Genomic DNA, 16,749 nt, shown 5'->3' with positions numbered 1-16,749 from the left:
GCTCACTACACCACTAGGTTGTGTAGTGGACCTCATGCCCACTACACCATTTGATTTGCAAAACAGCAACAACAACACAACACGAATGGAAGAACATAGTCTTCAAGGCTTCAGATGTTATGCAATATTCCAGAAGCAAATTTAGGCCAGAGAATCTGAAACATGCTTCATAGATGGATTTGCTTCAATGGCTATAAACTGACCCCATATTAAAATGCAAATCCAGGAAACAACCCTCAGTAACACATCAAATGTGTATTTTTCTCCATGAACTAGATATGGTACACAGCGTTCTTCCTGCAATTGCCTATGGCGTGGAAGCAAAAACAAAGCCACAAAGCAATTTCGTCTAAGCGGCCGAATAGAGTCATTCAGTGTCCATTCGCTACCCATATCAGGCATGCTTTCAAGCCTCTACAACATCAACATGGGTCATTTTGTTTTCTCCACCCAGTGGTAATATGGGTGGTAATGTATCTGTATATTTTCATTTATTATTTTTTTTAAAAAACTTGCTATAGGAAAAAGGGACATTTTGTAGCCATTGTTATATGGATGTTTTACTGAACTGGCAACATGTCATGTTTCTCAGAAAATTCTTTTAGAGTCGTCGTCCCCCCGAAGCTATTGAATTAATATTTAATTAATATTCACTGCTCACTTTCATAAAACCAAATTTCATTAAATATAAAGGGGTCTCCTGAGAAAAACTGAGAGTATCAGGTTGTACAAAATAGAATAAAGTAAGGGGGAAAAAAATACTCATTTGATTCATCCACGTCTCTCGATCCATGCCACCACCCATCCTCTTTTTTGTGCTGGAACTCTAGAATGGCTGGAAAGTGGGTGGCCATGAGTTCTAATCCTGCCTTAATCACAAAAACATTAACAGATTAACAGAGTTGGAAGGGACCTTTCAGGTCATCTAATCCAACCCCTTGCCCAAGCAGGAAATCCTACATCTGCCTCTACCTAGGATCAAACTCACAACCTCCTGTTTGTGAAGTGAGAGCTCCACCTCTAGACTAGAGCATGCAGCTGTGACAACAGTTTTTGACACTGGGCCACTCACTCTCTCTCACCTCACCTCACCTCATAGATTTCTTATAGGGAAAATAGGAGGAGGAAGGTGTGTTGGATATGTTCAGTCTTGAGTTATTTGTAAAAAATAATGAAGGATACAAGTAAATAAGTAATCCTACAGAGACTGTGCCTGCAGTAAGCAACAACACCTACATCTTTAATCTTCCTTTCACATGACTTGATGGATTCATTTACCCCCGATAAAGCTAGCCCTCCCTTACAAAATGGCTGCCTGCTACTCATTACAACCTTTTAGCTTCTTACAGTTCCTATACTACTTTGGACATTGTTGCAAACAAATAAAATATTCCAGCACTAGCAAGTGTTAACAACTGAGCTCTGGTCAGATTTGGATAATTTACTGGTAGTTGTGGAAGGGAAAGGTGACATTCTTAATGTTTGTAGGGGGTTGAAGGCTACAGTGGTGCAGATGTAAATGTACCTGGAAGCAATATTGTAATTTTGGGGTAGAAGGTTAAGGTTTGGAGATTCTTTGATGTTTATTTTTCATAAAACCACATTACATTTTTGCAATGCAACTGCTTTGCATATTTCCATCTCAAATTATTGAGAACACTTATCATCAATTTTTAGCAAACATTGTCAAGGAATGCTTAGGACCATAGAAGAGAGAATTGGGGGCACTGTTCCCTCTAAGGTGCGCAGCTGCGTGGCCGCGCATGTGGCAAGAAAACACTGCGCAGCAGTTTCCAACTGCCGCGCAGTGATTTCTACTGTCACAGGTGCCGGAGGCTGGGGAGGTCCTTTGCAGACGGCTAGAACTGGCCGCCCGCAAAGGACCTCCCCAAACTTGTTTTGGTGAGCGCGGGGCGACTGACGCTAGTTCAGCAAAGCAAGCCCAGGGAGGTCCTTTGTGGGCGGCCAATCCTAGGTGCTTGCGCCCTGCGCTGCTGATAAAATGAACTCCCAAAGCCCCTGCCGCTACCGGAATATCTCCTCCTCCTCTAACAGCACCACCACATTTGATGCTGCGGCAGAGGTGAAGCTGCCAAAGCTCCTGCCGGTGCCCCCGCCCATGGCAGTGGCGCCTCCCCCTCTGTTCGGAGCACCTGAGCTGAGCCCTGCGTTACCCCTGCCCCCTCCTCCTCTGCTGTGCTTTTGAGGAGCCATGAGGCCGCGGGAGCCAGTAGGAAGGCGGCGGAGGAGGCGGGAGCAGGAGAAAAAGGCCTCATGGCTTCTCAAAAGCACAGCGGCAGAGGAGAAGGCAGCAGGGGTAACGCGGTGCCCAGCTCAGGTGCTCCAAGTGGAGGGGGACGTGCCGCCGCTGCTGCCACGGGTGGGGGTGCCAGCGGGAGCTTTGGCGGCTTCACTCCAAATGTGGTGGTGCTGTTGGAGGAGGAGGAGGAGGCAGTTGTTATTCTGGTGGTGGCAGGGGATCGTCGGCATCTTCAGCGGCAGCCCTGCCCCCTGTGAAAAAAACTGAAGATGGAGCAGATCCACGCAGATGACGTCGCCGCAATATGACTGGAGGAGGAATTCTGGGAGTTGAAGTCCACAAGTCTTCAAGTTGTCAGGTTTGAAGACCCTGGGGTTTTTTTCTAAAGGGTTAGGGGTGCAAGGGTCTTGCAACTTGACAGCTTTAAGACTTGCATGCTTCAATGCCAGAGTTCCTGAGCCAACATGACTGGAGGAGGAATTCTGGGAGTTGAAGTCCACAAGTCTTCAAGCTGTCAGGTTTGAAGACCCCTTGGGGTTTTTTTCCCTAAAGGGTTAGGGATGCAAGGATCTTGTAACTTGACAGCTTTAAGACTTTCGTGCTTCAAATGCCAGAGTTTCTGACCCAACATTTTGGTTGCTAAGCAGGAGCGTTGTTAAGTGATACTATATAACACTTTTAATTAAGCGGGTACCTTGAATAAACATAACTTTGAGTTTCAAATAATACTGATTTTGTTGTTGTCTTAGGTGACACCTGTGAAAAAAATTCAGGTGCTGCTCAGGCATAAAAATGTGCCGCTCAAACACTATACTTTTCTGCTCACACTGAAAAAAAATTAGAGGGAACATTGATTGGGGGACCTATCTGTTCCTAGCTGCACCTCTCCACCCCACTTTATCTACAGCAAGATTTTCACCTCGTGTCTTTCAACATTATAACAAAATAACAGATCGTTATGCTTAACACTAATCCCACTGCAGTGAAAAATATTCTTATTTTTCAAAAATGAACGTTAATATGATGACATTAATGAAAATTGGTGTTTTACTGTAGCAGCCTAATGCAATTGCTATGGCATTATGTATTTCCCCCCCAGGTTTTTTGTTTTATTTCAATTACTATGGAATTATGTTACGTGGAAATTAAATTGTGTTAAGTTTAAGGCTAATGGAAATGGGGTGGGGTGGAGGGAAAGAAACATTAACAGTGAAACAGAAAAGCGTTGAAAGAAGGGAAAGAATTGAAGTAAACGTAAATGTAAGCATCGAAAGCAAAACAGAAATGTTTTAATATAGCAGAAGCAGTAAACATGTTTATTCCTGATCTGCTGTACATTGTCATTAGAGGACATATTCTGATCTCAAATCTTTTTCAATACAATACAATACAATAGTACAGTTGGAAGGGACCTTGGAGGTCTTCTAGTCCAACCCCCTGCCTAGGCAGGAAACCCTATACCGTTTCAGACAAATAGCTATCCAACATCTTCTTAAAGACTTCCAGTGTTGGGGCATTCACAACTTCTGGAGGCAAGCTGTTCCACTGATTAATTGTTCTCACTGTCAGGAAATTTCTCCTCAGTTCTAAGTTGCTTCTCTCCTTGATTAGTTTCCACCCATTGCTTCTTGTTCTACCCTCAGGTGCTTTGGAGAATAGTTTGACTCCCTCTTCTTTGTGGCAACCTCTGAGATATTGGAACAATGCTATCATGTCTCCCCTAGTCCTTCTTTCTCTTAAGCTAAACATACCCAGTTCCTGCAACCGTTCTTCATATGTTTTAGTCTCCAGTCCCCTAATCAACTTTGTTGCTCTTCTCTGCACTCTTTCTAGAGTCTCCACATCTTTTTTACATCGTGGCGACCAGAACTGAATGCAGTATTCCAAGTGTGGCCTTACCAAGGCATTATAAAGTGGTATTAACACTTCACGTGATCTTGATTCTATCCCTCTGTTGATGCAGCCTAGAACTGTGTTGGCTTTTTTGGCAGCTGCTGCACACTGCTGGCTCATATTTAAATGGTTGTCCACTAGGACTCCAAGATCCCTTTCACAGTTACTACTACTGAGCAAGGTATCACCTATACTGTACCTGTGCATTCCGTTTTTGTTGCCTAAATGTAGAACCTTACTCTTTTCACCATTGAATTTCATTTTATTAGATAGTGCCCAATGTTCAAGTTTGTCAAGATCCTTCTGTATCTTAAGCCTATCTTCTGGAGTGTTGGCTATTCCTGCCAGCTTGGTGTCATCTGCAAATTTGATGAGTTCCCCATTTATTCCCTCATCCAAATCATTGATGAAGATGTTGAAGAGTACTGGGCCTAAAACAGAGCCTTGGGGTACTCCACTGCATACTTCCCTCCATGTAGATGCAGTTCCATTGAGAACTACACGTTGAGTGCGGTTGGTCAGCCAGTTACGAATCCATCTGGTGGTGATGCTGTCTAACCCACATTCTTCTACTTTATCTAGTAGTAGGTTATGGTCTACCTTATCAAAAGCCTTACTGAAGTCCAAGTAAACTATATCAACGGCATTCCTCTGGTCCACTAACTTTGTCACATTATCAAAGAATGCAATAAGATTAGTCTGGCATGATCTGTTTTTGACAAATCCATGTTGGCTTTTGGCTATTACTTTGTTTGCTTCTAGGTGTTCACAAATTCGTTGCTTGATTATTTTTTCCAGAATCTTTCCTGGTATTGAGGTTAGGCTGATAGGTCTGTAGTTTCCTGGATCTAATTTTTTCCCTTTTTTGAAGATGGGAACCACATCAGCTCTTTTCCAGTCCTCTGGTAGTTCCCTGGTGTTCCAGGATCTCTGAAAGATATAATTCAGTGGTTCTGAGATCTCGTTCACTTGATTTCCTTCACTTGTTTTCAAAACAAATGGAAATGTGATGGTCAAATCATGTCTGGTGGTTTCCGGCAGACATTTGACACTGAACAATTTTTAAAATCATATTGAGAACGAATTTAATATTATGCCTCTGTTGTGGTAAATAAGTTTGCATGACAATTTCTGTAAAAATGTTTATGGGTGCAGCAGTCCTCTAAATTTACCATATATTTCCGAAATAAATTAGTTTAGCTCTATGCTTCTGGTGAGGAAACTAGGTCCAGATAAATGAAAGGAAGCCTGTCCTACATTTTCATGCTGAGAAATTTCTGCTGGTGGAACCAGTGTGGGCTTCCTGCAAAAGGGCTGTTGAACTGTTATTATCATCTTTCATTACTGGCTGTGCTAGGTAGGACTGTGTGAGAACGATAACCTTAATAATGAGCAGGCTGGAAACTCGATTGAAAAAAGTTTTAGAAAATAGGCTGCATTTTACCTGGAGAATTTTGGAAAGGCTATAGATTGAGCTAAGTTGTCTTTGTTGCTGCAGAGGTAATAACCACGAGCCATATACATCTTCTATGTTTTATATGCTCCATTGTACGCCGCCCCGAGTCCTACTTGGAAAGGGAGCGGCTAATAAATTCAAATTATTATTATTATTATTATTAAACCAAGCGAAACAACTGTCTTAGGCATTGGGAAGCAAGAATGGCATCTCCTTGCGGGTTTTTTCTGATCACCTTTCCTTTCTCACAAACTTAGTGGATTCTTTCAAGCTACTAGATTCAAGGTAAGTTGCCAGTTTAATTAGTAGATGGAAGAGAGAGGGCACCATTCGGATCTTCACTTTGAGATAACAAGTTTATGGAGCTGGTCCTAATCCAAGGAGCAGGACTAGAGCAATAAGTAAACTTTGAAAGAAATTGATTTCAGTCAAAGGTAAGCACAAATGTGCTAACCGTAAGAGCTGTAAGAGAAATAAATCAGACTGTTTTCAAAGGCATTTTCTCTCTTTCTTTTTTTGGAGATATTTAAACCGCACAGGTAGATTTACGACCCAATTGAACCCAACATTTCTAAGCAAGACAGTTGTTAAGTGAGGTTTGCCCCATTTTACAACCTTTCTTTCCAGGGGTATTAAATGAATCACTGCAGTTGTTAGGTTAGTAACATGATTGTTAAGTGAACCAGGCTTCCCCATCAACTTTGCTTGTCAGGAAGTTGCAAAAGGGGATCACATGACAATGAAACGGTCATAAATATGAACCTGTTGTCAAGCATCTGATTTTTGATCATATGACCATGGGGATGCTGCAACAGTCGTAAGTTTAAAAAATAAGTCACCTTTTTCATTGTTGTAACTCAGAAATGTTGTAAGTTGAGGATTACCTGTACTTCAAAAGTCCATTGCTCAGGCATGTGACTGTGACATTCTACATTCAGCAAGAAGTTGAATGTGATCTTTTCTAAAGTATCTACCAATCCCAGGATCCACAGCATAAATTATTATCATGTAAACACAATGCATACTGATGAATAATTGCAATTGTCTTATTGTAACTGGAATAATCTTCCTCCCGGGGATCATATATCTTCCACCCTTATGCGATCCAGGAAACTATTGAACACTTGGTTGTTCTTCCAGATTTAAAAGTCATTTTTTATCCTTTAATCTGTTTTGTTCCACTCTTGTTTTGAAAATTTGCTCCCTCCCTCCCTCTCTCTCCCTCCCTCCCCACCTCTCTATCATTTTTATTTTTTAGCTCAGCTGAGTGTTGAGAATAGGCCAACTACCTTGTCACCTGAGCTTGATGTCATGGGCTGGAAGAGAATGACTGGCCCTAAGTCATTCAGTCAGGATTCATGCCTAAGGCAGGACCAGAATCCAGAGTCTCATAGTTTCTAACCTGGTACTTTAACCACTAAAGATGATAGAGGGATGAGATAGATAGATAGATAGATAGATAGATAGATAGATAGATAGATAGATGATAGATAGATAGATAGATAGATGATAGATAGATAGATAGATAGATAGATAGATAGATAGATAGATAGATAGATAGATAGATGACAGGCAGGCAGGCAGGCAGGCAGGCAGACAGACAGACAGACAGACAGACAGAGAGACAGACAGACAGACAGATGTAGATGATATTATATAGAGAGAAATAGACAGATATGGAAAAGGAAGGAAGGAAGGAAGGAAGGAAGGAAGGAAGGAAGGAAGGAAAGAAAGAAAGAAAGAAAGAAAGAAAGAAAGAAAGAAAGAAAGAAAGAAAGAAAGAAAGAAAGAAAGAAAAGGTCCTGGTAAGAAAAAACAGAAACCATAACTGTGATTAGAGATAACATAACATAGCCAGTGTATCTTCACACCAGGAATAAAAACATATTGCTTTTGCAATATGTGTTTGTTTGTATCCCCTTGATGTACTATCTTGCAGTCTTTTCCATTTTCCTCACTTCCATCAGCTGTCCATTTCCCCCTCCCCTTCTTTTATTTTTCCCTTTTGAGATCTTCAGGTGAAACAAACCGAAAAAAGACAACAGTGATAAAAACACAATACAAGAGCACAGTTTGTTTACATGGGTCAGATAAGATCTTCTTTTTTCCACTATAACAATTCTGCTGTTCTCATATAACATTCAGTTACTGAGCTTCAAATCTTTTATTGAGCTTCAAAACTTTTAGCTGACATGGCATATTACAACAGTGACCTAATCTTTAACCACAGTTATGGCTCATAGAGTCACCACACTATAAAAAAGATGTTGAGACTAGAGACAGTACAGAGAAGAGCAACAAAGATGATTAGGGAACTGGAGGCTAAAACATACAATTAATGGTTGCATGAACAGGGCATGGCTAGTGTAGTGAAGAGAAGGACCAGGGGAGACATGATAGCAGTGTTCCAATATTTGGGGGCTTCCACAGAGAGGAGGGGGTCAACCTATATTCCAAAGCACCTGAAGGCCAGATAAGGAATAATGGATGGAAACTGAACAAGTAGATATTCAACCTGGAAATAAAGAGAAAATTTCTGTCAGTGATAGCGATCAACCAATGGAACAGTTTGCTTTGTGGGAGCTTCATCACTGGAAGCTTTCAAGAAGAGACTGGACTGCCATCTGTCAGAGAGGGTGTAGGGTCTCCTGCTTGGGCAGGGGGGGTTGAACTAGATGACCTACAAGGTCCTTTCCAACTCTGTTAATCTGTTTAGATAAGGAGGACATGATTCCGTGACCCACTGACAAGACTATTAGAGACTAGCTTTGTTTATGCATTTAAGCTATTTCACAAGTTTGAATGTGTGCATAAACGATGTAATGAACCATTTTTCTGATGTAAAAACCACTGTATTGAAGACAATGTTGGTAGAGCTGCTGGGGACAAAGAACCCTTTTAGAGGATTTCATCTGTTTAACTTCACAGTTAAACATTTGGCTGCTTATGCTAAGGGGCGGAGTCACATGACCAATTGAACAGTATCAGAATTTGAATATGTTGTGATCTATATTTACTTCACTTTTAGGTTCCCCGTTGTTGTTGCTTTTTTGGGTCATTCTGATTTGAGTAAAAGCATGGTGAAATAAACATGCTAATTAAATAATGAAGATGTATATCATAACTTATTCGAATCAAAACTTTTAATACTGTAGTGGAATCCTTCCTTTTCTCTGAGCTTGGTTGTTTTCTTGCAGATGTTTCATTACCCAACTAGCACGAATTTGTATAGCTGTCTATCACACAAAAATGGTTTATTTCTTTCAGGCCACAGAAAGACAGTCCCTGAATAACAGACTCTATGAGCATTGACTCTTGTTTTCAACACTCTTGACTTACAATAATGGTGGTTCTACAAACAACCCTTGCTACAAATGTTCTACTTTCTGAAGTTCAGTAGTGGGTTGCAAATATTTTTTACTACCAGTTCAGACTCGCTCCCGTGCATGCACAATGCTTCTGCATATGGGCAGAAGCGTCCGGGCAGGTAGGTGGGGCCTCCCACCACCATTACTAGCAGTTTGGCTGAACCTGGCTGAACTGGCAGCAACCCACCCTGCTGAAGTTGTGTTATTAAGATGCTCCTTAAGCAACTTGAATCTGAAAAGCTCTCAAAATGTATCATTAACATTATCACACTTACTGATATTAGAAAAAGTGTAAGATATCTTCCTTATGAACCATGGTGGTGCAGTGGTTAGAGGGCAGTACTGCAGGCTACTTCTGCTGCCTGCCAGCTGCTTGCAATTTGGCAGTTCAAATCTCACCAGGCTCAAGGTTAACTCAGCCTCCCATCCTACAGATGTAGGTAAAATGAGGACCCAAATTGTTGGGGGCAATATGCTGACTCTGTAAACCATTTAGAGAGGACTATAAAGCATTGTGAAGTGGTATATAAGTGCTATTGCTATTGCTTACACTAGTTCATGTCTGAAAATTAAATGGTTAACATTCCCTCTTGCTGTCAGCGCAGGCAATATTAGAATGAGTGCTTAGGAACATCCACCCCAGATGCTTCTAAGGAATTCTGATACTGAAATTATTTTTCTCTTGTGCTTCATAACTGTGGATATGTGTCCATGCATGGATGGATGGAAGAAAGCAGAGAGCAATATGGGGATGACAGAGAAATATAAACTCCACCAAGCCAAGAAATTAAAAATGGGATGCCGGTCAAATCCCAGTTTCCATGGAGTCCAGTAAGGAGATAAGAGAAACCAAGCATTGTTCGTTTGTTTTGTTTGTTCATATGTTCTATCTGAGCTGCCTCACAATGATTTTAGGTTGGTTTCGGTTGCTCTGGGAAAAGTAGGCAAACCAGCAAACAAATATACTGGAATGTGTTATTAAAATGCCATGCTTGAAGAACAGTTAAAAAAGGGTTGTAGTAGGGCAATGAAGCAGAAAGAGACTGCGCTGAGCTGACAAACCTATATTTTAAGCATACGGTGCCTGCAAACATTCCATTTGCAGGCACTTCTATAGGCCGTGATCATAGTCAGCTCTTGCTGATATAATCAAGAATTTTATTGGCTCACATACACTAAGAGTGTCATTTCATGTGGTATGGGTACAAGGTAATGTTGGTGATGTCTGTGGGGGGGGAGAAAAGGTTGAGAGCAGAAGCCTAATTATACTGAGTAATACTCATATGTGGTTTTTGCAGCTCTCCTGACTGGCAGCTTGTTAAACGAATAAAATGTTGGCCATAAGAGAGATGAAATTGCAAAGCTGAGTGATAACTGCTTAATTTCTACTTGCTCTGGATCAGATCACCAAGGTTATCAAATTTCATTTGTGTAGTCGCGCAGGCTTCTGTGCAAAATGGGGCCATCCCTATAGCCTTAACAAATAGTGCAAATAAACCACCACAACCAAAAGTTATCAAATATTCCCTCTGTTATTACTTTAGCAGCATGCTTGCTTCATTATCTCCAGCTTATCTTTGTGCGTTGAGCCATTTAAAGCAATAAAATGGAAACAATATAATAATCCTCAAAATAGCTGTGCCAGATAAATGCACATTTCAAACATCTTCCCAATGGTACAACAATTTGTTCTGGGAAGAGTTTATCAGTACAATAGATTGTTCTGGTTTCTAGGCTGCTTAAATACTGCTCTCCTGCAACATGTAATCATTTGGCAATACAATTGTTTGGCTTCATATGCCCATCACTAAAAATGTAGGGGGGGGGAGAGATACTAGATTTTTATTGGTGGATGGTTTCATTAGCTGCTTTGTTATCTCTGTTAATTGTATGAGAATTATGTCTTTGCAGATTGCTGAAAGGCAACAACTTTTTTCCCACCATTGAATTTCAAATAGCAAAATGTCCAGTTGTATAACAGTATCTCAAATGAGATGGCACAAACATTTGCCATTCGGTGCTAGGAATTAAGAGGAGTTAGAATCATTTACAGGATTTGAATAGGAATTTCACTGAAGCAATACCAGGGCCTATTTGAGCTTTTAAAAAAAAAAACTAGAACGGCTAACAATGGGGTATCAATATATCTAGTGAGCATTGGGTTTTTATAGCCACATGTAGTTTTCCCCCGAACTCTACTAAACAAATAATTCCCTCAACACTGTCAAACTATTTACTAAATCTGCATTGCTATTACTATTAATCTTCTCATCGTTCCTATCACCCATCTCCTCCCACTTATGACTGTATGACTGTAACTTTGTTGCTTGTATCCTTACGATTTATATTGTTTCCTAGTATGATTTTATAGTGTACAATTAGTACATTATCACTATCATTAATTGCTGTACCTTATGATTCTTGACAAACATATCTTGTCTTTTTATGTATACTGAGAGCATATGCACCAAAGACAAATTCCTTGTGTGTCCAATCACACTTGGCCAATAAAGAATTCCATTCCATTCCATTCCATTCCATTCCATTCTATTCTATTCTATTCTATTCTATTAATGTTATAAAAGATTGATTAGAGAACTGTCAGCCTCCTCCCCCCAAAACCAAGAAAGATACCCAGGATTATTTCTAAGCAATTGACTCTCACCTATAGACAGAAAGCTTGCCAATACAAAGCAACTACTTACATCATTAAAGTTGTATTCTAGGAACTTGTTAGGAAACAGCTTTCTTCACCCAATGTTTCTCATTCGAACTATCTAAACTTCTCTGTCTCTTGGTCTGCTGGAATGTAGCCCCTTCCTCCTGAAAAGGACACACAGTGGGCATTTTGCATTCAACATCTTGAGCATTCTCTACTCCTTCCAATCTTGTTTAGGTAGAGTTCAGCAGTCATCTGTCAGGTGAGATTTGACAATCAATGGAAGAACCTTTCAGAATAAACTGGAATAAATCATATTATTAAGAGGTTGCTAACAGGAACCACCTAGGAAGAGAGACACAACTGAGGTGGTATGCTTTTCCAAATAATTTTACATATATGGCTTGCAATTGACAGTCATTAACAATGAAATATAAGGTTGCCCAGAATAAAGATGTGTTTCCATAAAGGTACATTGATATGGAGACTTAGAGAGCAAATTTTATGCACTACTTACTCTGCATCCAGTAATGATAATGTTTTTTAATTTGTTTTGAGCATTTATATCTCACGCAATAGAAACAATGGTGAAAAAGTTACATGTGACCCCAGAAAGCACACAATGCACAGAGAACAAAATCACAACAGGAGTTTGGCTAGTCTTCTAACATCCTGGCCTGGGGACAAAGCTAGGTTTTCAAGAATTTCCAGAACAAATGAAAGGTAGGACTCTCTCTCTCTCTCTCTCTCTCTCTCCTCTCCTCTCCTCTCCTCTCTCTCTCTCTCTCTCTCTCTCTCTCTCTCTCTCTCCTCTCCTCTCTCTCTCTCTCTCTCTCTCTCTCTCTCTCTCTCTCTTCATATAATTAATGACAGGCCTGAGAGAGAGAGCCCTGGATAAGGAATTTTCCATATATACAGATTCCCCAGTATTTTGGGACACTTCCCCTCCCCGGTTCCTTTCTTCCCCAGTTTCTCAGATAGTGCCGGGAAGCAAAATAGAAAAATGTAGGTCAATAGTATGCAGAAACCAACTGTTAAGTTGCCCTGGAGCTTCCTTCACTTTCTATACCTCCCCCCCCCAAGCGCTCTTGATAAATCAAAAGAGCGCCACAGTGAAAATAGAAGAGGTGGGAAGAAAGGAAAATGCCACAATTAATTATCAGGCTTGATCTACTGGACTTTTGGTCCATTGTACTGGACCTATAGCCTTTTCTGATATGATGAGATATCCTAGAGGAGATCTCATGTTAATATTGCATACTTCCAATTGTGCAAAGATCATTTCCACTGATGTTGAATAAAGATAATTAAATAAATCTCTCTTTCTTTGAAACTGATTCCATCAGAATAACTGGCATATCTGAAGTATTTTATATTAGATCCATTTTTAAAATAAAAAACCAGGTTTAACATTCTTGAGTATCATTATATGGACAGAATACATATATCCTATCTTTTTCCATTTCAATCATTTTCACATAATAAAAAAATCAGAACAAGTTATTGTTCATCATAACGTAATTTAAGATCATTCCTATTCTTTTAATGAAGTGCAAAAACTTTGTTCTAATATTAGGACTTTACTAACATTTCCCCACCGATATATCACAGTTGAGGGATGTGGTGGCTCAGTGGCTAAGATGCTGAATTTGTTGATCAGAAAGGTCGGCAGTTTGGCGGTTCGAATCCCCAGTGCCGTGTAACGGAGTGAGTTCCCGTTACTTGTCCCAGCTTCTGCTAACCTAGCAGTTCGAAAGCATGTAAATATGCAAATAGAAAAATAGGAACCATCTTTGGTGGGAAGGTAAAAGCCTTCCATGCGCCTTTGGCGTTTAATCATACCAGCCACATGACCACGGAGATGTCTCTTCGGCTTTGAAATGGAGATGAGCACCACCCCCTAGAATCAGGAACAATTAGCACATATGTGCGAGGGGAACCTTTATCTTTACTTAAATCGCAATTAAAACAAGCAAACCATGATTTTTACAGAATATGAATCCCTATGACGTTTCCAAAACATTTTTAGTCAGATTTTATTTATTATTCAGACTTAGGTGTCCAGTAGGTATCATTTGTTCATAATATTAAGGAAATGTGAGGGGCACATGACATCGGTTTTATAACTTGTTAACTAACATGGTTACTTTGTATTTTAATTTAACTTATTTCTCTCTCTTTTAAAATGATGACAAGGCTTTATCAAACCATTATAGATTGGAATGTAGGAAAACTTTTTATCCTATTGCTGTATGGATGGATTGATAGCTTTTAATATTCCTAAATTGAAAAGATAAATTATAAGAAAGATGAATGGAGAATATCTCCTGATTAAAAAAAAAAGTTTATTAGAGCTAATTGGCATCTGGTTTATCTCTTTGTGAACTCCAGATTACTTTTCAGTAACAACTTACATTTTATGCTCCTTCTGATCTTATTTAAATGGACATACATGTAACATGATTGACTACATGTAACTGATTACTTTTATCCTGTCCAATCAACTGTTTTTCTTGCATTTTCTTAGATGGGTTAGCTATAAAAAGGAATGTAAGCTAAGGATCTGGGTTCCCTCTTTGTGTGAAAGGAATCCCTTTTATCTCAATATTCTGATAAATTGTAATTAAATGATCTCCCTGTCTCGGTTTGTCTCATTGGAAAATATGCATACCAAGGCATGGGCCTAACAAGCAGATCTTATGGGTGGTTTTGTACTGTTATGATGTCCCAAATGAAAAATGAGAGCTATCATTTTGAAGATGCTCACAAATATAATATGATACAAATAAAGAACAGACACAGAAATAAATGCATTATTTATAGAGGAAAAATCTTAGCTAACTTGTAACCGTAGGTTTCATACCAAAAGAGATGTTCTATTTTCTGTGGCTTAAGTTCCTACCTTATGTATTTTTGACATGTTTTATCTTCACAGGCACACATTTGGAGAGAGAAAGTACACATTTTCTTCAAGCAGTATGCTACAGGAATGTTTATAATCATTCGTTCTAAATACTTCCAGAAACAAAAAAGTAATGCCAAGTTCAGACACATTTACAGAACTTTACAGATTATCAATTCAAGCCATAAGTAGATGATGGTTTATAACATAGGCTACACCAGGATGATTTTTTTCATCCAGGATTTCTCTCTCTGTGTCTCTCTCTCCCCCCCTCTCTCCCCTCCACACTCTCGTTCACACACACACAAAACAAGATCAGTGTTCTTGTCTTCAAATTATGTCTTATAGCCAAGAACACCCTGTTCTGACTCCATTACAATTATATGATGGCCAATAAGTAAACTCTCCTCACAGTTCCTGCATGTTGAAATAGGGCATTATTGTCATCTGTAACGATTGAAACTTTGCTAGGCTGAGGGAGTTCTGAGGTGAATTCTTCCAAAGCTTAATGCTTCATTAACAGCTATGCATAGTTATAAGGTGGTGTTTCACTCCAGTAGTGAAGTGTGAAATATTCTCCATTGTCTAATTACTACAGGTGTAGAAAGTAGAGCTAATTCTTGAGAAAAATGCAGAAAAATTATATGCAAGTTGCATCTTTGTCTTTTCCCAAATCTTGCGCTCACTGGGAACAGGCTTCAGCTGTTTGTCTGCCTCACTGATGTCTGACTCTGAAGACAGTTGATAACTGTCTGATGGCCCCGGCCCCATCTCTGTCTCTGATGCAGAGCACTCCTCAGAGCCTTCCCCAGACTGCAGGACTGGCCCATGTTCCTCCCCAACCTCCTCACTGTCCGGATCTGCTACCAGCTCTGCTGGCATCTGGCAGGCCACAACACAGATAGAAAGACACAGCGAGAGAGAGAGAGAGACAGGTAGATATAATATGTAAATGTGATCCATAAATAAATAAACAAATTGAATCTCCTGAGAAGATGAATTTGACCTTGGTCATCTATTAATTGTAATATCTTCTTAGATTCTCTCTCTTTTCTCAATTTATACGCCAACCATCTGAAATTTCAAAATAGTTCTGTTTAGCGCCCCTAATTTTTTGAGCTAGTTCCTCCTTTTCCATTAACCCCATTCTGTGCTTAATCATGTTCATTTTTGTTTTAATGTCCTTTTTTTGTGGGGCTTTCTGTAGTTCTTTTTCAAGACCCTTATAGTCATTGTCAAGCTCTTTAAACATTTGTCTCTTTTTTATATTTCTCTTCCTTGTATAGTCTATTATCAAACCTCTGGCATAAGCCTTCATTGTATCCCAGAGATTCTGCATTGAAGTATCTTCTTTTCTATTTACTTTAAAAAAGAAGGCCAATTCCTTTTCCATTTTCTGTGCAAATTCTTTCTCTTTTAATATAGTGTTGTTTAACGTCCAACAGTTTTTTTCCATGCTAATTATTAATTATTAAGGACTGAGCTCATAAATAATCACCAAGAACTATATTTGAAGACGAGCATTTTACAAAAGATTAAAAGAAAACAAGGATAGGAAGAAGAAAAATTACAGCTATGTCTACCATGGATAGGTTAAAAGTAAAGAGAGGAGGAGACAGTGAAAGGGAAAATAAAATCAAAATGTCATGCCAATAAGATCATTCTGATTCAATATACAGAATGGCCTGTGAGGCCAAAATGTTTAAAATGTCCTATAGTTGAGCCAGTCTAGTATACTGGCTCACTACACCAGACTGGCTCATGCTAGAAAGCAGGAGACCTCGAGTTCCAGTTCCACATTAGCACAAAGCCAGTAACCTTGGTAACCTTGGGTCAGTCACTTCCTCTCAGCCCTAAAAAGGAGACAATGGCAAAACATTTCTGAAAATGCGGCCAAGAAAACTGTAGGGACTAGTCCAGGCAGTTTCCAGGAGTCAAAACTAACTTGATGTCACACACAAAAACAAATGAAATGGAATGGAAAGTTACAGAATCAAGAAAACAGATACTTCAACTTTCCAAACAAGGTGGTGGATATTTTGTGATAAGAGATGAAAAAGAGGAAGGGGGGGGGGGGATGAGAAAGGAATATAATAACACATTTTTTTTATTTTTTCATTTACATGAATTACATACCCCTTGCTGGTTTTACTAATTACATAATGAAAAATGCTATTAATTGGAGCATCCGCAAGCACATTTGGGGGAACA

The sequence above is a fragment of the Natrix helvetica genome, assembly GCF_964273705.1.
Source record: "Natrix helvetica genome assembly, chromosome: 6".
Lineage (NCBI taxonomy): Eukaryota > Metazoa > Chordata > Lepidosauria > Squamata > Natricidae > Natrix > Natrix helvetica.
The sequence above is the reverse complement of the archived record's forward strand: the minus strand, read 5'-3'. Positions refer to the sequence as shown.